The sequence below is a fragment of the Coturnix japonica genome, chromosome 5, assembly GCF_054131305.1.
Source record: "Coturnix japonica strain WE chromosome 5, WE-NBRP24, whole genome shotgun sequence".
Taxonomy (NCBI): domain Eukaryota; kingdom Metazoa; phylum Chordata; class Aves; order Galliformes; family Phasianidae; genus Coturnix; species Coturnix japonica.
In genome coordinates this window covers 34,758,552-34,781,720 of record NC_140667.1, presented here as the reverse complement: position 1 = coordinate 34,781,720, position 23,169 = coordinate 34,758,552, and the positions used below count along the sequence as shown (strand labels likewise).

At 37.9% G+C, this 23,169-nt stretch overlaps 1 protein-coding gene across 1 annotated transcript in view; it reads left to right on the top strand.

The window, feature by feature from the left end:
* The first annotated feature begins 429 nt into the window (after positions 1–429).
* Positions 430–23,169, top strand: part of LOC107315050 (uncharacterized) — a 95,154-nt gene continuing 72,414 nt past the window's right edge. Inside the window, exon 1 of the mRNA XM_085549115.1 lies at positions 430–504. The gene's annotated coding sequence lies outside the window, so the exon portion shown is untranslated. The remainder of the gene's footprint in view (positions 505–23,169) is intronic.

Here is a 23,169-nt window from a genome sequence, read left to right as displayed (position 1 = left end):
GCAGGGGAGTCCCAATAATTCATGAGTTACTTTTACCTCAGTGTCACTGGCTTTTACTGTATCTGGAAGTATGACACTTAGAAATTTACAGAAGTCTCATTTTGAGTTAGAAAACATCTTAACAGTACAGGTGAGTTGTCAAATGATGACTGCAAAATAAATAATGGCAATGTGAGTGCAGGGAGAAGATGCTACTGAAGGTGGGCAAGAAAAGCATCATCTCAATAAGAGCCAACTCTAGCTCTGCTGTTCCTGTATATTCCTCTGGAGATTGTAAATAGTAGATGGGGAAAAAACCTCAAGCTTAGGGACTTCAGAATGGAAACCAACCTCAACCAAACTGTGACTGCTTAAATTCATGTCCTTTAGCCTGCATCTTGATTGGCTTTTATCTTTTCTTTTTTAATTTTTATTTTTTCCCAACAGTGCCTTAGACATAGAACCAGAAAAAGACTAGTGCTTCACTGCTAACAAGAAAGTGGAGACGACTCACTGCTACTAAAGGTGAGTTATGTAGAGTAATTATATTTTAGTGGATCTGTTTATGAGTTACTTTCCCAGAGACAGAGATATTAAAACTCATCCTCACAGTCCTGCCTGTCATCTCCTCCAAGGCTGTAGAAACTGAGCCTGCCACACTGTTAGCACTGCCACTGGCCTTGGCACACACAAAACATTGCTTGCGTGGGCGCCCACAAGCACATACGCACAGACACACACCTGGACTACTGAGGTGATGAATATTTTTATGACATTATTTTTATGATAATCTGTTTCAGTGGTTAATTTAGTTTAGGGCACTGATTTATAACAAGTTTATAGATCTTTTTTACTATTCTTTGTTGAATTATAGAGGTGGCATGTGTGAAATGGAAGTACTTGGCCTATTGTTCTGCTCCTCACGCAACCAGTGTAGTTGAGACAATAAAAAGATCTATAAAATTAATATATACAGAGAGAAAGGGACAGAGACAGAGAGAATATGTAATGCTTTAGAGTCTGATAGCACGTTTATCTTTTCCAGAGAGGTTAAGACTCAGAATTTACTTGTGGAAATACCAAGCAGATCTTAACCTCTTTTGTGGATAGAAACTAATTCTAAGCATTCGTACTATGATCTCCTCTGTTTATTTATTTATAATTCCAATTTTCATGAGGTAATTTTAAAATAATTTTTAGGCTAGAATTATATAGTTTTGCTATCTGTCTGGAAGTAGGTCACCTGTTGCTGAAGGTTCCCTGGCCTGGAATTTGTAGGCTGACTCTATAGAGACATAACTGCACTAAAATTTCAACCCCTGATTTTTTTTTATACCAGTACATTTTATCTTATTTAAATACAAACACATGTGAATGGATACACTATAATACACCCATATTGATACATCTTTCAGTAAATTCAATACATCCTCACACATATTTACTATAATATCATTTTTTTTTAATCTCATTGTTGCTATACTTTGATCGGTTTGTAAAACTAACTACACAGCTGCCACAGCTTCCTGTTGTACCTCCCCTGAGGCTTTTACTGCTAAATCAGAACATTGGAAAGTGATGTGTTCAAGGTCTGGTACCTCAGTCCTAGAAGATGCTTGTGGCCTTTCTACTATCTGTATCCAAATGAGTAGGAAATGTGTTTTTTTTTTCTTCAGAATTTTCTTTAGCTGTTATCCTGCATACCAGTGAGATTAAACACCAAAACATTACAAGTCCTGTGCTTTGTACCATTAATGCAGTTCCTTTAACAGACAGTTTCTCAGAAAGAATGTTTTATTTTATTCTAATTTTTAAAATCTTTTTTCTTTAAGTAACTTCTTGTTCTGGGGATGCAAAATGAAGAGGTGCATTCACATCACCTAAGGATGTATATTCATTCTTTGTTTTGTATCTGAACCTACTGTCAGCAATTACTTTATGTATATCTCCTGTTGAATGACAGCCAATGGTAAGGCTTGTGATGCCTTTCAGCTGATAGTCAGGAATTAAAGGATACTGAACCAATTAACAAGTGCCTTGCATCCAGTCATTAGGTTTGTAGACCATGCATTATCACATGATGCAAATAACTGAAAGTTGGGCAGGATCAATTATCAGTAGGTTGGGGACTCACCCTGTCACAGAGCCTATAGTAAATAGCATAAGGACCTTTTGGTTGGAGAAAGGATGCACACTGAGTCTTCAGTGTTTTTGGAAGAGGGGGTAGATAGTCTCTTACAACTTCTTCAAGTGTTAATAGAAGCTACACTGCTGAGAGTACTCCAGCTTTAAAAGAGATACGTCCAGCTGCATTGAGGACCCACAGTCTCTTTGTGGGATATGTGCTTTAGCATTGCTTATGTGTCTCCTGAACCCTTTCACCACAGGAATGTAAGTTTAAACTGTGTCTTGAATTGACTATTAGAAGAACTTGTCAGGAAAGATGGACAGGCTTACTATTAGCTGAGATTTTTAAACTATTGTGTGTCTTTCTAAATGGCATGTAGTAGTCTTTCCTCTTTTACTACCTTTCTTGTGGCTGAAAGTGGTCACAACTATTTTTTTTCATGCTGTAGGAAGTTTTTGTTTATGTGATAGGAGGAAGTTGATGGAAGATGAATCAGTTTCCCTGTCTATTATGTAAAGCAGTTAAAAATATCTATTAGCCTAAAGAACACTCATTTGGGTCCCTTTTTAGACAGTTCATTCGGTAAAGCACTTGGTCTGCAGAGAAGCAGACAAATGCTAATCAGTGGTCTTCTGTAATCCCTTAACAGTGGAGCTTGGAAAGGTGATAGTTATTTTCATTTTGCTTCTGGCATTTGTCCTTTAATGTCTTTGATGTGGGTAGCTGCCTATCTCACCTGAGCCTTAACCAGCTACAATAAGGTCTGCTGAGAGCCTTCCCTCTGGCTAGGTCAGGAGCTTATTTACAATGGAGTCCATCAGCTTCATGATGACTAATTGTACTATGATAATGAATGCTGTGAGTCAATCACTGCCCACTTATGTAGAAAAACACAAACTGTTTATACATGTCTGAATTATATTGGAGGTTTCCTTTTCTCACCTATTGCAACTTATTTCTGGTGTTCACAGCACGTTTCTTCCACACAGACCCATTTTGCAGATGAAATTCATGCCCATCATTTGAAATTTCTCTGTTCTCTTCTCTGTAGAATTCTTTGCAGGAGCCTTTTGACAACCAGTTTGGGTCTGTAAGGGGCAAATAACATGAAACATGTTTCTAATGAGCAATAATTACAGGTTTAAATAGTTGGCCCAATCAGTGTTCAGTGATTTCATTATTAGATGGCACTGTAATTTATGCTAATCCTGATAACGGTTCCGGATGAGAGAGGTCCAGACATAGGCGATTGCACTGCAATTATTTACACCCTGTATTTCTGAAACAATAGATATGGTAATTTGGAAATCAGATGACTGTGATTTCATTTATTCTGGTAGGAAACACATGTAACAAGTTGTGTCAACAACTATAAAAATTAAATAGGATTATTTGATTTTTAATTCTAGGTTTATTCCTTGTTAGCTTACTCTGCCCTAAAAGACCGACAAATTGAAGCAGTCACAAGAGGGGAAAAGGGAGAATTTTTTTTATTTTTTTTTTTAAGAGAACACAATTTTTTTTATGTTTTGCTACTTTACTACTTTTTAGTAAAGCTTGCAATTGGTTATGGGCTCCCAGTGCAAGCAGAAGTTGGGAATGAACCTAATGAGTTTGCTGTCTAGATATCAGCATTGTCATTACTGCAGAAAAAGTCCAAAAAAAAAAAGCCTCCTCCAACCATTTCTCAGTGATGGAATTCTTGTATCTCCTAGTCCCCCTGTGCTCTTGGGCAAGTAGACTATCAGTACATTGTGAATTTTCAAATTAAAATCTATTGCTTCAGTGAGTGGCAGGGAATCCTGAATCAAGAAAGTATGGCAGACGACAGTGCTCAGGGGGAAACTGCATAAAAGGTCTGGTTTGCAATGGCTGTTTTTTCCTGGGGACTTGCAGCTGAGGACTTGCATTGTGTGAGCAGCATTATTCCCATCTAGAAATGACACTTGTGACAAGATTTACCCCTCGTTGCAGTCGTGTCCCATAGCGCAAGTTTAGACATGGTAACTGACTGCTAAATGGCAAAACTATCAATAGAAATCTTAGAGGATAGAATGTATTAAATAATGGGCAGCCCCCAGAAACTGAAGTGCAAAGACTCCTTCATATCCTTCTCTGCATGTCTTTCCTCTTACAAGCAGATGTAAGTTGGAGCTGCCTCCTCTCTTCATATTAACCCTAACTGTTTATAATGAATGAGTGTTCCCATAAACCTATATCTAAGCTACATGTGCAGAAGGGAGTATACCACAAAGGCCTCAGGCAAAAGAAAGGGAGGTTGTAATGCTGTCATTTTGTTGAAGACAGGGAAAGCTCTTAGCTGGAGCACCTGCACCAGGTCTCAGCTTCATTCCTCAGCACTTCAGTCATGACAAAGAAGTCAATTAGACTGTTCATGTGTTTAAAGTTAAGCCTATCCTACGTGCTTTGCTGAACTGGAAGATCAGGTCTTTGGTATGACTAAGTGGGATAATAGGCTGTTGATTGTTAGAAGTTCCTGGAACAATCAGAACTCTAGTTCCTCTGCCAAAACATTATTAACTCTAATTAGGACAAAGAAAATCACTAAATTCCCATTCACTCCATCTCTCATCCATATCTCCTCTGGTGAGCACGTACAGACTTTTATAAATAGAAGTTTCAAGTTTGGAATTCCTGTTGGAGGGAATAAATGTGTACATTTTCTAGCAAGAAAATTTTTTTCCAAAACACAGTCTGGACACTGGAGACCAGCATGTATATACTACATTTCCTTTTTTTTTGATAGCTGGGAGTTTCCTACTGTATCTGCACTAGAAGGAATAAAGGGAGGCATGCAAATACCTTCTCCTTGAGAAGTTTGCATATATAAATGCTGGCATCTGAGAAATTTACTTCCAGATTTGCATAGAAATAAGCAGAACTTTTGAGAACTTCTGAGTGGCTGACTGCCAATGTTGTCACTTAGATGTCTCCGTTCCCTTTGTAGATTTATGTCCAGTTCTCTCTATCTTGTGTAAGGAGCAAGGTGAACCTCATCTGGGTGCCATGCTGAAGAGGCATTCCTGGAAAGTTCCTGGAGAAAAGTTGGTTTCATGAATGCTGACTGTCTGAATGGGAAATGACCCCTGAACAATTTAGGGTAATATTCATATTTGACATCGCACTACCATGGAAGCTTGAAAAATCTTATCCAGAGGCTATGTTAAATCTTATGTGAACTGCTCAAGAAGTTTGAGTTCAGATGCCTTGCAAGAGAGGCTCTCACTCTGGTTTTGGTACCTGCTGCTTTTGACATATTTGGAATTGTTGAAAACAGACAGTCTTTGTAGTATTTTCATTTTTGTTTCTGGTCAGAGCCTGACCTGGAAGGAAGCAAGTAGAGAAACTGCAAAACAACATAAAGAAGCTATTAAACCTTCTTTCCTTGGCTTTTTAGATCTATTCTGTTCTTTTGTAGCTTTGGGCAGGTGAAGTTCCTGGTTACTTCTCTCTCTGTATGAAGAAATTTACCAATGTTTACTAAAATATGAATGGCTTTTAAAAAAAAAAAAAAAAAAAAAAAAGACTATTGTACAGTATGCTGTCACTATTGGGATGATAGCTGTTTAAAACAGACTTCAGTGCAATCAACCTGTTTTTGGCTTCATATACAGCCTGTTAATAAACCAGCTTTGATTTGCACTGTATCTCACTATGTTTAGAAAAGGAACAATCCGGTGTCTTGAAATCTTCCAGGAAAATTACTTCATTTAGAAGCTTGTTTTACAAATATAGAAGTTAATTCCAAAGAATTGAATCTTCACTTCATAGGAAAATACCTTGTGTTTATCTTCTGGAATTAGTGGACATAAAACAGTCAGTGCTGGGAGCCTACAGGATGCAACTTTAAGTGAAGAAACATGCTTTCATCATGGTTAAGATAAACAAAGACCTAACTTGAGGAAGCATGTCCTCTGGTTGGAGCTCATTCTGGAGTTGCTTTCTGTGGAAGTTATAAATTGCTTTGTTGCTGTGTAATATGGAAAGTTTTTCGAAATGTTGTTGTTGAGCTATTGATATTTAAGATCACCTCATTAATCTTCTCGGGGAGTAACAAAGTTATCTCAGTTCATGGGCTGACTTCCTAAAGTGGTTAATAATAAAATAGATAGCAGAGAAGTAGTAACGTTTTTTAAAAAAACATGGCATTAGTGAACCTTTGGACATGATTAAAGATCGATTTGAAAGGCCTAGATACATAATATAAAACGGTTTTATAATGTTGGGGAAATGATCTAGTCAAGGGTCAAATGTACAGTGTGGAGAATAGAAAAGAAACAGAGAAAGCTGAGCAGTGGTGAGCTTCATGAAGAAAGGACTGTACAAAAATGCAAGGAGTAGGTTTCTGTTTTTGTATGCACTTGGAAAACTGAGATGAAAAGCAGGATTAGGTCGGCCTCTTGCAGCTGTGAGTAAAAATCTTAAAAGCAAACTACTTTCTTAGAAGAAAAGGTACAGTACTGACCCTTACTGTCTCTGTGATTTATGTGAACTCTTTCAGGAAAGAGCTGCGAAAGAGAAGCAGCTCAAGGCAATCAGAGCTTCTGCAAACAGAAGGAGGCAAGACAGTTGCCAGGGTTAGAAAGAGAAGACAGTCTCACCTACAGGGAGGCACTGGAGACAGTCAAGAGGCTCTGCAAAAGCTGTGAAACACTAGCCAAGAACTGGGTGTATATGTGGATATTTAGATGTCTTTGAGAGCTTATGGTGAGGTTTAAAAATGAGAAATACATTAAGAATTGAATGAAGTGTTTTGCTTTTTACCTTGAATGCCTGTGCACACCAGGAAATAGTAACAATGAGAAACCTTGTGAATGTGATTATTGTGCAAAGAGGAAATCTGTGTCCCTTAGAGTCGTGCTCTCAGAAATGACTGGAATTGAACTGAACTTAAAAGGCTTTCTTAAATCACTGGAATAGCGTTGTGCATTGCATTTCTTGTTGTTCTGAATGATTGGAAATATCCATATTTCCTCTTGTAGTATTCAAAAATGACTAATGAGAATTCAGAATATGGACATGTAAATGAATACTCAAGTGCCAGTCATAAAAACTGCATATTTCCTTTTTTGGAGGGTGAACTTTTTGATCACCCTAAAAGAAGAAAGACAGATAACTCTATGCTAAAATGCAATCTAAAATGGTGGTGATGGGAGGAAAACTGTGGGAAAACTGTGGAAACTGTAGGTTTTGTTTGATCATTTTCCAGGAGATCTGCTATGTTTGAAAGGATGTCTGAGTATCCATGTAGCCACATCAGGATCTGCCCTGCCCCTGTTTTGGGCAGCCTTAAGGGAGGCTGCCCAACACTCAGATGCCAGGATTGGCACCGGCAGCCATTGTATAGGATGATTTGAGGAACGTGTGGCAAAAAAAGTCTGCAGTACAATTTGTGGATCTGCTTTTAGCATTGTTCAACCTGGCAACTCTGCTTAGTTCCATTGGCATCAGCTAGTGTTTTTCCCTAATATGCCATTTGTGTCAGAGTGCATTTGATCTTTATATTCAAATTAATTTGTTAGATTAATATGTTTTGTTGAATGCACTATTGGAAATGAAGAAAATAATCTGCTGTATGGAGTACATGGACAGTGTTTTTAGGGTGAGACCAAATCAAAATTATTATAATAAATTCAGTGCAGGATTGGTTTTCTTTCTCTTCTGTAGTGGACTTGAAAACCTTTTTGATGTGGTACATATTTGTTGAATGGATTTTTTTTCTTTCCTGATGCTTCCAGCTTTTATAGTTCTGTGTAATATATTTATCCTGTATCTTTGACTATGAGTTCTGTCTTCTTTAAATCTCATTCCTATTGCCATCACAATCTTATTTAGACTGGAAACCTTTAGAGCAAGAAGCATCTCTTCATCAGACATTACTTTTGGAGCAACTTATTAAGTAGTAACAGCAGTGTTCATTTAACCACCATTGCTACCTTTAGGAGCAATTAGAATACATGGCTGGATAAACTAAATCCTAGCTCTGGGCAACCACAAGATGCCATAGTTGAGGCGAGAGGAGTTGCATAGTAAAAATTAATATGTGAGACACCTGCCATGGGGGAGGAAATGGGAAATATGTTGCCAATGTAGGAGTTGAAACGTTTATGAATATTGCGTAAATAACAAGAGAAAATGAAGGTGTGGGATAGGATTAGAATAAGTAAATGCAGTACTGTGTTTGTAAATGTCATACAAATAAATGTTAGCAATTGATTTTAGTTTGAGACTTCATTCCTTTTAAAGAGAGAATGATCATGTATTTCATGTTGTTTTAATCACAGATTTAGGGCAATTCAGCAGGCACTTATGCATATCTTCTCAAAGTGAGAAATGTATTCCTTTTGTGATGTTATTTTCTCCTTGTCTTTGGGAGCACTGATATAGGTTCAAAGCATAGACTGGCTCACAAGCATTAGACCACTGCAATCTTAAAAATAATTTAATTTTAATATGACTTAATTTTTAAGATGTACTTAATGGCTCAGAATAAGTAATAAAATCTGAAGTATTTAATTTCTTTATTTCAGCATTTAATGGGGGCTAGTTTTGTAAAGATAAAGGCTTGTGCACTTCATTACAAAAATAAAACCCTGCAATTAGCATTAATTATCCTTTTTTAGATAGGTCTTTGGGAAAAAGCCAAGTATTAACTGAGAAGGACTGACACAGCTTCTTCTTCTCTGGGGTTGCCTGAGGTCAACAGAGAGAGAGATTCTGCTGTGTGGTGTGGGACTCACTTTATTATTGTGGATATACTGTAATTAAGAAAACAGAATCATTCAGGGATGTGAAGAAGAGGGCCCAAAAGCAGAGCTACTGTAGAAGAACCAAAACCAGTTAAGAAATACACCTTAAAAATAATTCAGGTCAGCTGTAGGATTATTAAATTATCCAGGAGAGACTTGCATTATTTGAACTTCTCTGAAGGAAGAAAGGATTTCTCCTTACTGTGTAATCAAATCTGTATTCTAGAAAATCAGCAGAATTCTCTCTACAGGGTGGCAAATAGTAAGAAGAATTTTGAGACACAAGAAGTAAAACTTTTAATAGTTTATATGTGTGCATCACCTTTTTTTTTAGGGACTTGAACCTCCTCCTGTGTTTCTCAGCAGATAAATTACTGAGTGATTGCACATATATGTGTCTAATCCAAAGTACTTGTTTACACAGCATCTGCTCCATATCTCCTCCGATCTCTGTTCTCACCCGGGAGAAGGTGAGGGAGGAGAGGGGGCTGCCTTAAATCCTTCTCTTCCCACTCATGTAGTCTGTGGCTGAGAATGATTCCTTCTACTGCTTTTGCTTGCATCACTTAATCAACATTTGTAGCATAAATAGCTTTGCAAAATAATTCTCTAGATAATAAGCACTCATTATCTTAATCTCTTCTTTATCCCTGAAGGGACATACATATCTATCTATATATATATATATACTCACACACACACACATATATATATATGTATGTATGTATATATTGCTTCTGTTGTTATTTGGGATTTATATAAGTTTTTTATAGCACAGAAATGTCAAATCTGGGCTTTAAAAGTTGTTCTAGTGTATTGTCAAGGGTACTTATAAGCCTACATATACTTGCCTCAACACCATGCCTCTCAATTAATGCTTCAGTGAGAGGAGTGAAAGAAAAGTCATTATCTGGAAATCTTTCCGCAAGGGGTCTGAGCGTGTTCAAGAGAAATCTTCTGGGAAGTTCTCCTCAAGCAATTTAGTTTCCTGATTCTGGGATGGGGAGTTAGTTTTACCTCTTTTAAAAGTGCCTTTGTAGCTACAGTTGTTTACCTTCTGTGTGGAGCTGTAGTCTTTTCTCCTGTTTTCTACTTTCTGCTTTTTACTTTCTGTCTCAAGCTTCTGACCTGTAAAGCTAAAAAATGGTAGCTGGTCCATATGAGAAAGCATCTTGGAGGCCAGTATTTTGAGGTCAGGATTCCAGTGATATCACCCACCAATTTTTTTATCTACTGTGATGAAAATCATTGTTTTTCTCTTTCACTTTTTAATTATTACTCCTTTTGTCACCATCTTTCTCGTATCTTCACTGCATTTACTCTCATAAAATCAAGCAGCAGGTCTATTCCTGAGATGTGAATGTCCAGGCCACTTGATAAGGTGCAAAAGGCTTGCCAACAATTGAACAGAATGAAAGATAATTATCTGCTATATGGAGACTTCTAAAATCTCTTGTGTGCATATTATAAGTAGTATCTGTTTTACTCTCAGGCTATTACCTCATCCCATCCTTTACAGCTTTCATGGCTGTTTTGAGATACACTAGCTGCCTGGTGTAGAGCAGCAGCCTATTTTTCTATACGTGTTAGTGAGATGATCTATGATCACACTGTTTTGCAAATGTTAATGTTTTGTATGATGAATAGTATGTAAGAGTTACATGGCCGCTACTGTTTCCTCACCTGCTTCAAATATCTGGATATCTATTCTGAATTCAGTAGTCAGATACATTCTGTGCCCTAGAGTTATTCATTACTGCTAGGAAGCTGCACCTTTCTTTGATATCTAAGCTGAATTTAAAACTAATTGTCTCTAAAACACACAGAAATTTGCCTAAGGCACTTCTGAGAGCTGTGCTAGAGCTCCAGTTTTGTCTGACCAACTAATTCTTGATCAGATTTCTTCTGTGTTAGTGTGCATCTCTGATTTCCTCTGTCACTGATAAAATTGCTGCATTTGAAAACTGGATTATCATCCCAGGTAGATAGATGTATTGTCATTGAGGGACTTGATTTCTTTTAATATCACTGTTTTTTCCAGGTTTAGATATATGTAAGTCCAGAAAGGCCCCAAAAATTGCCTTTTACTAAGCAATGCTTATTTGGGAGCAGAGAAAATAGAGTAAGCATGATGGTTCAAATGGTAATTGTCTGTGCTTGTGATTCTTCTAAGGGAGGAGACACAAAATACGTATAAAGGTGTGCAAACATTTGGCAAGTTTTGAAGTTTCAGACAGTCTTGACTCTCATCTTAACCTTTTCATTCATTCCAGTAAATGAAAACTGTTCTGTTTTGCTCCCAGATAGGTGAATGTGCTAGCTTTGCTAGATATACTCAACACCGAAAAGTGAAAAGTAACTGGAAATAATAATTATTCATACTTTTCATCCTGGCTTTACTTGATAAAACTGGTTCTGAAGCTGGTATGATGCAGCAAGAGATTCTGTGTTCTGCTAACGGGGAAGCTGACAGGAGTATTGCTCTTCCATGTTGCAGACACTTAAGCTCATCTTCAACTTTTTGAGGACATTTAGGTTTAATTTACTAACACATCCACACCATCTGAGCTGAGGAGTGGGATCGTGGTCTTGAGATGACACTAAGAAAAACTGTCAGTGGAGATGACCTTTGGGAAGTTTATGTCAGGTGAAACTGGATGTAGCTGTGGTGCTGATAGGAGCATATGAGGGTCAGTGGGGTGCTCTCAATTAAAATGCAGGCATTCTGCATGTAATATGCTGACTATCACATCCTTTTCACCTCCCCAAATCTGTCTTTGACATTTCTAAACAAAATGCTTGTTCAGGTCTCCTGAGCAGGTCTTTCGTGCTGGTCTGTCTCTTATCAGCCCCAGGGAGTTCTGACTCTTGAGTTCCTCAGTTCTTGTCTGGTAAGAGAATGTAAAACTTTCCAGCATTTCTTTTTATTTTGGACTAGATGATCTTGTAGGTCCTTTCCAACCTTCTGGTTCTATGATTCTATGCAGAAATTTAGTAAAATAGACATTTACCTGTGGATTACTGAAAGGTATCAGAATAGCAAGTTTGGAACTGGTGTATTTTGTCTGTAGTGCAAATGGAGACAATACAAACTTTCTCTACAGGGATGCCTGGGTCCTTGTTTTAGAGATCCTACCAAGTTCAGCCCTATTGGTGAAAGTTTCTATCTAGTGCTGAAGTTTCTTATCTGGAATTGTCAGGTCTGTGATCTCATTCCCTTTATTACTGGCCCAGATTTACAGAGTTGGTCCTGAATCATTGACACTTGCATTTCATACCTCACAGAACAGCTCAGGTATGTTTTCCTTCAAATAGGTATTTACCTTACTAGAAGGAAGTTTCTTAAAGATTGGCCTTGTGTTGTGGCATGGAAGTTGAGCTTGTTAATGTTTCAACAGATGCTTATCTCCTTTGATGCTGTGTTGGTGGATGTTGCAAGGTTGGCCCGCAGTAGCTATTTGTGAAACTTGAAGGAGGAAATCTAGTTTCTCAGGAAGAGCAAGAATAAAATCAAGATTAGGTGTGACTCCAGCTGAGTTAGATAGCTTTTTGTAAGGGTAATACAAGAATAAAATATTCATTTAGATTGAGAAAATACAGGCATGTAGGAAAAGAAGTGGCATCATCAGAGTTCAATATAACTACATAATGAACTTAATTATGTGCAAGATATTACCTTTAACAGTTGCTTGGTGGCTATCTTGGACACAATTTGTGTGTATGATTATGCCAAAAAGCTAAATCACAAAGTAGCAGAAAGGATGGCATAATTGTTATACCCATTTCTAATGTAATCACAATGGACGTGAGGTAGCTCAAGTCAACTTGTGGTATCTGTCAGGGTGCAGAATGTTTTGGTTGTTTCTTTCCTTCCAAGGTTGTTCTTGAGGGCCTCAACAGTTGGTATTTTGTCAGTCCCATGTATAAGCTTAAAGTTGGAAAGATAAATCTCCAGCTGGAGATACTGCCTATTTCAAGTGAACTGAAATGCACTTCACAGTTTTCAAAAGCTCTGGCTTGCAGAACTAAGGATGCTAGATGGCTCTCTGGTAAAGCCATTAAAATGGTAAAGCCATCAGGAAATGTGTCTTTATCATGAGAATGACTACTGACAGGCTGCCTAAAGATGTTGTGGAATATTCCCACCTCAGAGATACTCAAAAGCCACCTGGGCATAGTTCAGGGAAAGGAGGCTCTGATTATTTATATAATTTCTGATTATTTCATGTTTTGGTATTTGTGTTTTGACCTTTTGGAAGAAATACATGGTGCTTAAAGAGCTCACTTGCTAAACTGAATTCATCATTCTCTATCTAAAGATTAAATGGAAGCAAATGCCCATATTTGCCAAGAGCACAGGATAATTTGGTTAATGCCCAGAGGATTTGACTAGTAACTGAGTTTGTGGTAAACACAAATAAACTATTGCAAGATGCCTTAAAGCAATGGAAGCTATTAAACCAAAATTTCTATTAGGTATTCCCAGTGGAACATCAAATCCCCCTGAACTGGAAGCCCTCTCTGTTGAGGCTTATGAGAATAAATGTGACTTGAGGTCTGCGTTTACTGTATGGCTCTGATGCTATGTCTCAGGAAATGAAAATTATATTAGTATTATATTCATTACTACAACAGGAAAACAGTGAAAATATTCAGAAAAATCATCAAAAACAACAACAACAAAAACACACACAAGAGAATCTGTCTCAGGCATGGGGTTTCAGGAGTTAGTCATGGATGATAATTAATTCTTTAGCATATCAAACTGAATACTCAGCAATTGTTGGTCTTGAGCAATGCTGAATTTTCAAATAGTGCTGGAGATACATCTGAGGCCAGTGCTTCCTTTGAAGAGTCTCAGCTTCCTATGAATGTTGGGAAAAAAACAAATAATTGGCTTCAGTAGCTTTAGTGTACTTTCTTCTGGGTGGGCCAAACAAAGTCCCAGGTCCCTGAGCTGTAATTTGCTGGCAGCAAAACCTTGATGTTTCTTCAGAAGAGGTAAGGAAGAATCTGCCTAAAACTCAGTTTTGTTCCTGGCAGACATCAATGCATGCCTCTATTTTACTTTCTTTCTTTTTTTCTTTAAAAATAAATAAATAAATAAAAAGACAGAAAGAAAAATACTGAATTGTCATCCCATTGGAATAAATCAGGTTTATCTGTGGCTTCATAAAAAGAGCTGCATGTATTTATGGTTTTTTGTGCAAAGCCATGCAAAAGGTGCCTCATTCTTTCTTTTAGTTCATCCACACTGATTCCAGAGCCCATGCCCAATATAAACTCCCCATTTTTAGCTATTGACCAAAAGCCTACTCTTTGGCTTTCAAATACATGATCAGTTGCCAGCCTCTCCTATTTATTTTTCATTCTTATTTTCCTCATCTGTGTGGTAAACATCTCATATGTTACTGAAAGTCTGTAGCTTGACTTCTGTCTTGAGCATCTATGAGGAAGAATCCTATGAAAATATTATAAAGTATGTAGTCCACTAATTCCAAATGACTGAAATACAATTTTTCTAATACCATTTTACCTTTTTAGAAATGCCAGTTCCTTATTTGTCCTCTGTCACAATGTAGAACTCTATGTGTATCTGTCCCTACCTGCACACATTTGCTGCAATGTATTCTGCATGATTCATACTGTAAATGAGCACACCTACGTCTAAGGCCTGAGAGACAGGAGTGTCATTAGATTACCGAATTCAAGCCTACAGCCCAAAATGATGTAATGACTTCCAGAAAGCTGCTGGAAATCATATTGGAACCAAGTCCTCTATAATTTATTTGTCTTTCCTGAGATATTGACCTTAATGTTACAAAATGAATGTTCTTCTGAATAAGAATGTATTGTCAGTAATAGAGATAAATAAGCTCTTTGATGGCAGAATGTGGGTTACTATTCTGTTGACTTTACCCATTGAAATGTCTTATTTACATTTGTTGGAACAACCGAGACCTAGAATACAGTATAATTTTCCTATGATAGCCTTGACATTATGCAACTTTGGAAGCTCTCTGTATGATATATGTATTTCCAGAGGCACAGAGCAGAAATTGTATTTTTTATGTCAGCGTCCCTTTATTTTAGGAGACGAGACAATAAAAGTAGCAGTAAAGTGTGGACGATGGCCAGGTGAAAAAAGTTAAATTAGGGTCATGACAGGGTGCTCCAGTTCTGAGTGGGAGCTAAATGTTACATTTGGGAGTAAACTACTCACTTAAAACTCCAATAAGGAACAATGAACCCAATGAGAAAGGAATGTGTATTTTGAAAGCCTCATCCCAGCTGGCTCTTAGAGAGCTGCACAAATCCCTTCAGGGGGAGAATAATCCCCAGGCGCAGAGAGGGGAGATGACCAAGCAGAAGAGCTGCTGTGTGAACACTTCTAAAGGCTGACTATATTCATTTAAAAAAACAAAAACACCTACATGGAGTTCATAGACTTTATCCGGTTTTAGACTTTGCTTAACCTTTGTTGTCAGTGACCTAAAAATGGTGGTGCTGGCATTTCTAACCACTTAAAGTTCTGCTGTTGTCTCTGAGCATCCTTGTGGTCACTACGAGACACAATCTGTTTGGCTGCAGTTAGTGAAAGACAGATTTATTTATTTATTTTCCTATCTTTTTATTCTTCTGAACCTTTGCACTTGTATTCATTCTTACACTGTTTTTGTCTATTTAAATCAGACTCATTCAAACTGAGGTGGAAGAGCAAAGGTCAAAAAATGTCAGACACCCTTAACAACCTCTATTAAGCCTTTTAAAACTGGAACTACTTCTAGTGCAGAAACAGCACCCTAAACTACAATAATCGATTTGACCTCTGAATAACTGCCGAATATATAACCGAATCTTTTTTGACGGGGACTGATCTGATTGGACCTTAAAAACAACTAATGTGATATACTATGGAACTTCCTTTAAATTCAATTATCAAAAGCTGCTGTATGTGTGTAAAGTGCCAAGTTAGGCAAATAGAAGGCTCCAGTAAAGCTGTTCAGTATGTATATTTTCTTGAGTTGATTTAGACAGACAATTGTAGTGAGAGAAGGGGTGTTGCATCTGGAAGCAATACTTATGCCTGTGAATTATGCAGGAGAATAATGGATAGAAGTTGTCTAGGGATGAGCTTCAATTAAGAGTGAGGTAAACGACCAGATTCTCTTCCCATCCTCTCGTTTTCCCAGGTCTTACGGTCTGTTGAAGTAAAGCTGCCTTTATCCTTGCTACTTTGTGACCAGGAGCATTTCCAGCTTCCCTAGCAGAGCTTCTGTTTCTGGATGGCACCGGGAGCAGCGGAATTTGCAACAGTGTCAAAATAGGTCCCCAAAAGTAATCAAGGTGGTTGTCACCTGAGAGTGAGCTGCAGCCCCAAGAGACAGTGCCAGTCAGAAGAGCTCCCATGCTTTCACTTCATCCTTCCTTTGAGAGCACAGTAACTTGTCCTGTTCCAAAGCATAGCAGTAACAAACCCATTTTTTCCTTTGCTTAAAGTGTTGATGAAAGTGATGAGAACATAGAAATGGCATGAGCAGTACTGGGCTTAGCGGGCTTTAGTCTGGTAAGTTAAGACACTGATGAAAGCAGTCTACAGAACAAAGATCAAACGTGAGCTATGGATTGGTGCTGATAAGAGGTTTAGAAATAGAGAAGCCTCGGACTTTTTGATCCTGTCAGGGTACAGAAGTACAATATACATACCTGTTTGCCATATGAAGTCTTGTGTTTTCTGGATAAGTTTCATCCCTCAAAATATAAATAAATTAGAAAAAGATGTTGATGAATCTGGTCATAAGTAAATGTAAGGCAGGATGATTTTTAAAAAGTCAGTAATTTAGCTGAGAAAAAAAGCTGGTTTATCCCAAGTGCAAATTACTGTTTTTGTTCTGGTAAAAAATGAAGGAAAAATGCCTTAGATTGAAAGATAATGCTGAAAGATTTTTGATTATTCAAAATGTTTTTGTTCTTTAAGACAGGCATCAGTCAATATGAAGTACCTTGTATCATTTTTTAAGCATCCTATTAAATAAGATGTGGAATTAGAAATATGAAAACTAGGATGTATTGTTTTATTTATTTATCAGTTTATTTATTTAAATTTGATTACCATTTGATTGCCACTTTTGTGCAGTTATAATTCTCTTTCAAAGACACTTAATGAAAGCCCTGGAATTAGATCACCCAAAAAATACAACAATACAAATTTTCATAAGGCAAAGTTACTTTTCAAATCTTTGAACCTGCAGCACAGCAATAAGGTAATAATTTTTTCCTGCAATTCTCAAGTCCAGCAAGAATGGCAAAAGCACTGGTACTGAACTGGAAAGAGAAGTGATCAGTTTTGAAGGTCTGTGATACTTGCTTTACCACCCTCCTTGTTGTTTCTGCAAGATGGCAGTGGTCTAGAAGAATCCCTAGGAATGTACTGAACTACCAAGATAGTTGAACCCTTTTCCACCTAAAGTACTGAGAGTAGGTAGAGGAAAGATGGAGTTTATTTTTAGCCCAAACGGCCAGTGAGGTGTAAGAATGACTAGAGTAAAATAAAAATGTTTCTGACAAGAAAAGAATGGATTGGTTATGTATAGAAGTAAGTCATCTGCACAGAAGTTGAGTATATGGTGGGAAGCAGCTATGTGGAAAGCAGCACTCTCTGGATGACCTTTAGATCTTCATAGCTAAAGGTTCATCTGTTTAAAATTATTGTCTTGGATGAAAATGGCAAAGTTAGTGTGCACTTCTGAAAACGTAAGTATTTAAAGGTAGCATTCTGAACACTTGGATAGAAGGATGTTTGTAAAGAAGAGGAAACCAGCTTGATAAAATGAGAAATGAAGCTGCCTCATCCAAGCATGTATAATAGCTATTGCCATTCAATACGGCTGAAAGGTTTTTTCTGCAGCTAATGGAAAATGCAGCTTCTGAGGTGTCACTAATTTTGACAGAGGCCTCAATATCTTCAGTTAAGTCTCAAACTTAAATGGGATGTGCAAATGTATTCTTTCATGTTCCCTTTTGTTTTCTTGAGTGTTAAATCCAAAATTACTTGTCCTTGGTACTAAGAGATGTGGTTCATCTAGTTACCTTGTTCCTTTCTTGACTGCAAACAAATCCGTTCATGTGCTCTAATGTCTCTTCTCATATCTATATTCTTGAAAAAGTCATCTTCATTAATGAGACTGTGCATTATTTGAAGTTTTAGAAAATTCCAGCCAACAACTTCATTTTCAGTTCTTCTCATACTACATTATATGTAACATTTTCTTATTACATTTGATCATAAATGCAATTGTACATGGCATAGAGCACTCATTGTTCACACACAATTTGTGTCCGTCTAAAGGTCCACAGAATTCAGCTAAGAAGGCACTCCAGTACTTAGGAGCTTCAAGACTTTTATTCATATGTTCATGTGTTATGAAGGACAATAAATCAAACTATGTATGATATTTATATATGGAAATATAATTTAATATATATGATGTATTATAAGGTGTCAAAATATGAATACTTGGACTCAGCATAAGCCCTTTGAAGCCACTGGCATGATGTTAGCTTTCACAGGGCATGTTTGGCTTATCCCAACATTTTTGCAAAGAGAAGGTCAAACACCTTTTAATCCTTCTATTCAAACTCCACTCTCTGGAGTTTGTTTATTTTTATTTCATTTTTTGACTCAATTATCTTTTGTTTGTACAGCTCAGACATACCATTACGAATACAGCATTAATATGAAACGCTTGTTACTTCATGCGTGCTAAGCACACAGTGTTAAATTACTGCATGCATTGTGAAGTGACAAGTTTAGTATTATTGAGAGGCTCTGCTCCACTTGTTTTTTAACTTTAATAAAAAAAATAGAGCTATCTCAATCAAAACATGTTTCTTAAATTTACAAGTACAATGTACAAGATTGGTCTGCCTATCTCTGAAGCCTGGGATGAGATTCCTGGAAGTGTTAGACCAATTATTTTTTAAGTGATCTAGGAACAGTGCATGAGTTTGGAGAGCCAACACAGGACCAGTTGTATTCTGGGGCACAGTGGTCAAAATTTGACTGACATGGTTACAAAACAAACAAAAAAACAAAAAACAAATCAAAACAAAACAACAAAAAAAAGGTGCAACAAAATCCAAATATAATTTGAATGACAGATTGCATGAGGGTCATGCAGCAGTGAGCCACCTGTGGGATTTACAAGGGAATAACTGAACAGATGGAAAAAATGGTCAGAATGAACAGGTATTATAGGACAGCAGGATAAAAAGAAGAAAAAAAAATGACTGTTTTGTCTAGATTCTGTGTTCTGGTATGTTTTGTTTGTGTAAGAGGAAAAACAAACAAGGATGCAGAGCTCTGTGCAAGGACTCCCTAGTACAAAAGTGGTCCTAGTGGAAGATCCCTGTTAGGCTGGGGCTACCCTCAGTTTTCAAAGTGGGCTAAAATACAGAGGAACTGGGAGCTGCAGGTCTTTCCCAGGCTGTTGGCAGAGGTGCAAAACCACAGTGACTGATGAAGGCAGAGCCTTAACACGAGTATGACATGTGAGATCCTCACCATACAAGGAAATAAGGGATTTCTTTCTTGTGCAGGACACAGACAGTTTCTGTTTGTATAAAGCAGGATCCAGTGCCGCCATCGTCATTCTTTGATCATCTTGCTGCTCACAATTTTCTTGCAGTATTCTTGGTTAGATGACTAAGTGGTAAGCGTAGCTTACCATATAAGCTGTCCTTATGATGTTGGTTGAATCTAATATCCCTCTCATCTGTAATGAGAGTTAGTGAGATCACTAACTCATGATGCTTTCCGCGTTTTGTCCTTCTGACATGACAGGGACCTTGTGTTACAGCAAAGTATTTTTGCTACTTGCATGAGATAGTTTTTAAATATGTGTTTAACCTTCATATTAAATATTTAAGTTCCTCAGAACTGGGTTACTGGCTTTAAAATGCACCTGTCTCAGCTGTGCAAACTGGTTCTTTGAGCAGCTGCAATTTTATTGGCTTGTTATGCAAAGAAAAAGGTAGGAATCTCTGCTACAGCCCCTGACTTATTAGAGAACTTGTGGCTTGATAGGTTTGATATTCCAGACTTTGTTCAGTCAGTACTCTTGCAATTCAAATAATTGTATTGTCCTATAAAACCAGAGAGAAAAACAATTTTTAGTAACAACAATCTCAGTTGGCCAGAGGGTAACTACTTTTATTATACACAGAGGAAACATGAAACTTGCTTGTATTCCAGGAAAAGAAAGGGATCAGAGTATTCTGTCACACAGATGTAAGGCTGAAAAAACAAACTTGGCCTTTATTTTCATAGTGGTCAGCACAGGATTTTTTCCCGCACAAATGTAATGGATGGGGCTACACAACGACAAACTAGATCTAGTCACCCAGGTGACAGTTAGACAGTTAGATCAGGGCACTCAGAGCCCTTTCCAGCCTGATCTTGAATGTCTCCAGGGATAAGGCATCCACCACATCTCTGGGCAGTCAAAGATACAAGAGAAAACTGATGTCTCAGCAGCAGGTAAAGGTCTGTGGGAGGAGAGAAGAGGCTGCACAGTAGAAATCGCATGCATGCTGAAATAGCAAGGCATACCAGAGGGAGATCTGGTTTGTCCAGAGGCTCACCTCACTCTATTTCTTGAAACAGGTTTCTATTCGGTTTTAATTGCCATAATGAAAGGTTGCCATTTTTATGCAGAGTAGCAGACAGGGAAAAAATGTTCCCCAAAACCACCAAGAAACCAGATGTCTTCATAGCATTTCTATCTGTTTTAAGTGAATTGAAACCCTAAGAAATCAGGGGCAATTATCCTTTGATGTGCCAGTGGTCATCACTAGAGATATCTAGCAAATCAGGAACCTGAGTCCTCTGCATGATAGCGGTGCAGCTCTTGCTTTAATGAGGAAATAGTCCTGGTTAATATTGGGTTGGGAAAATTCATATAGTTAAAGAAGCATGTTTTCTTCTGTGCTAACAGTACACATGGAGTAGCCTTCCGTCTCTCTGACTGCTTTGAACAAGAATATGGCATGCACATAAGTGAAGATCTATTAAGGAAGGAAATCAACAGATGGACTTAAAATACGTGAGGTTGAGGTGATATAGCTTGATACAGTGTTGAAGGGAAATGATTTTTGGCAGTCAGTGTAGACAAATGTAAAGGTAAAATGAAAGTGTGGTTTAATATCTTGGCAACAACTGTGACAGCTTAATCTAAAAGGATGTGCAGCAGCAGGCCACTCAAAATGGAAAAGGATGCAGGGAAAAAAAAGAGTTGCAGTTTGACTATAAGGACTCTGGATATCCATGTAGAGATGCGAGAGAAAGGTGAAGAAATGGGACTAGGTGGAGGTGGATAAATAATTCAGTAGAAGAGAGTTACGTTTGCAGCTCTTTGGCACACAGGACGTAATGGCAATAGGGGGAGTCAGATGAGAGACTTGGAGGTGTTTTCTCTGGAGGGGAGTGGCTGGAGGATAGAATGACACCATACTCAGCGAAGGTACTGTGGGCAACCTTAAATTGTATGATGAGGACCACAGAAAAAAACCAAACATTCCATTACTCCCCCTGTGTTGGTACATATATTTTTACATGAAATTACAGGCGTTGAACCTAGAATACAAAAAGCCTGCTGGATACATTTCTTCATTATGTTAAAAGCAGCTTAAAAGAGTGGCTATTATCTTTCACTGGATGATGCAGGGTGGGTTTTGATTTGCTTCAGATAAGGAGCTGGCAGAGTGGCCATAGCTCAGTATGATGGTGTGTTGCTTTGCTCTTGCTGGTGGAAGGCGATAGCCTGGAATTCAGCCATGTTGTGACTGGATCAGTTTCCTTAGACGGAAACCAAATAGAGGGTGAGTAACAGAAAACTGCCTTTAGAATAACCTCTGACAGTCTGTGGGTTTCTGTGACATCTTAATATTAACATTGCACAACAAAGCAGCTAAATTATACTATTAATGCAAGCAGATCTTTTGTTAAAGGTTTTTAACACTTGCTTTGTGATGAGCAAATGCTGAAACTGCAGGTATCAGGTTGTTTGTTCCTGCTCCTATGATGCAGGGAAGTGTTGTTACCAAGTGCTTCTGCAGGCCTGTGTGTGGTTGGGGGAACAGGAACTCATAAGCATGGCAAGTGCCCAACTGGAATCCCCCACTGGAGAGAGGCCAGGGCATGTGCAAAGCTGCTGCTTCCCTGCTATATTCCTGGTTTCTGCAGAATTTTTCATGAATTGGGCATCATTAATATTTGGCAGAGCATTTTAGCTGGCAGAGGGAATGCTTTTTGCTTCAGGCTCTTCTCCAGAGATGAAGCAAGGGAAGAATGATGTACCCAAGATACTGTCATGTTTCTTTTAAATGTAAATTAGTGGTGGTGGTTAATGTATTTGCATAAAAAGGAGTCCATCTAGTAAATCAGGCATCAAGGTTGTTGAAGTGAAGCATTTTCTAGCAATCTGGCTTTGAGATGAAATGGATAATTGTAGCTAGATCTGCATGCAGAAAACGTGACACTACTTTCTGGGTCAGCTGCAGGTACTGAATTCCTCTTGTGGACGAACAAGTCACCTGTAAGACTGTGTGGAAGCACTGGCAACTTACTGTTACTTTTGTTTTATAACCCAGTAATCATCCAATCGGCCCTCCCTGCATTCCCAGTCAGATATGCATATAGGAGTTATAAGCATGTGGTCTTGGACAAGTGGGTCATGATGGAGATGTACCAAACTGATGTATGGACTGTAACACCTGCTGCTGATTTTATTTCCATTGATTAGCACTTAAGATTTGCATGGCAAATCCCAGCAGAAGAAAGCCCTTGGAAAAGAAAAATTATTTGCACAGAATGTTCTCTCAGATTTTACTCAAGTTCAGGAATTGAATATCCTAGGAAACTCTGGTGCCAGCAACTGGTTGAAAATGTGTCGTGCAGAGAAAGAGCAGTATGTTTGAACCATGTTAGGGTGCACAGGCAAGTGAAAGGAGTAATCTCAAGTAGAAACTGAATTCAGTGTTTCCTAACTAGGCTCACTCACTGAGATGAATGCATACTGAACTCAGAAGTTGTTACTTAATGTTTTTCAATATTAGTCTTTTTCCTTGGAAGCATAACTGATGATATCTAAAATATTTTCTTAAGCAAATAATATGAATGCTATTAAGTGGAAGGAAAAGCCAGTACAGTAAATCCCTGTGAGACTGTGAAGGATCTCACAGGAAAATAACACACTTGTTTTCACCTCTGAACAGTTCTCAAGAAATCTTCAT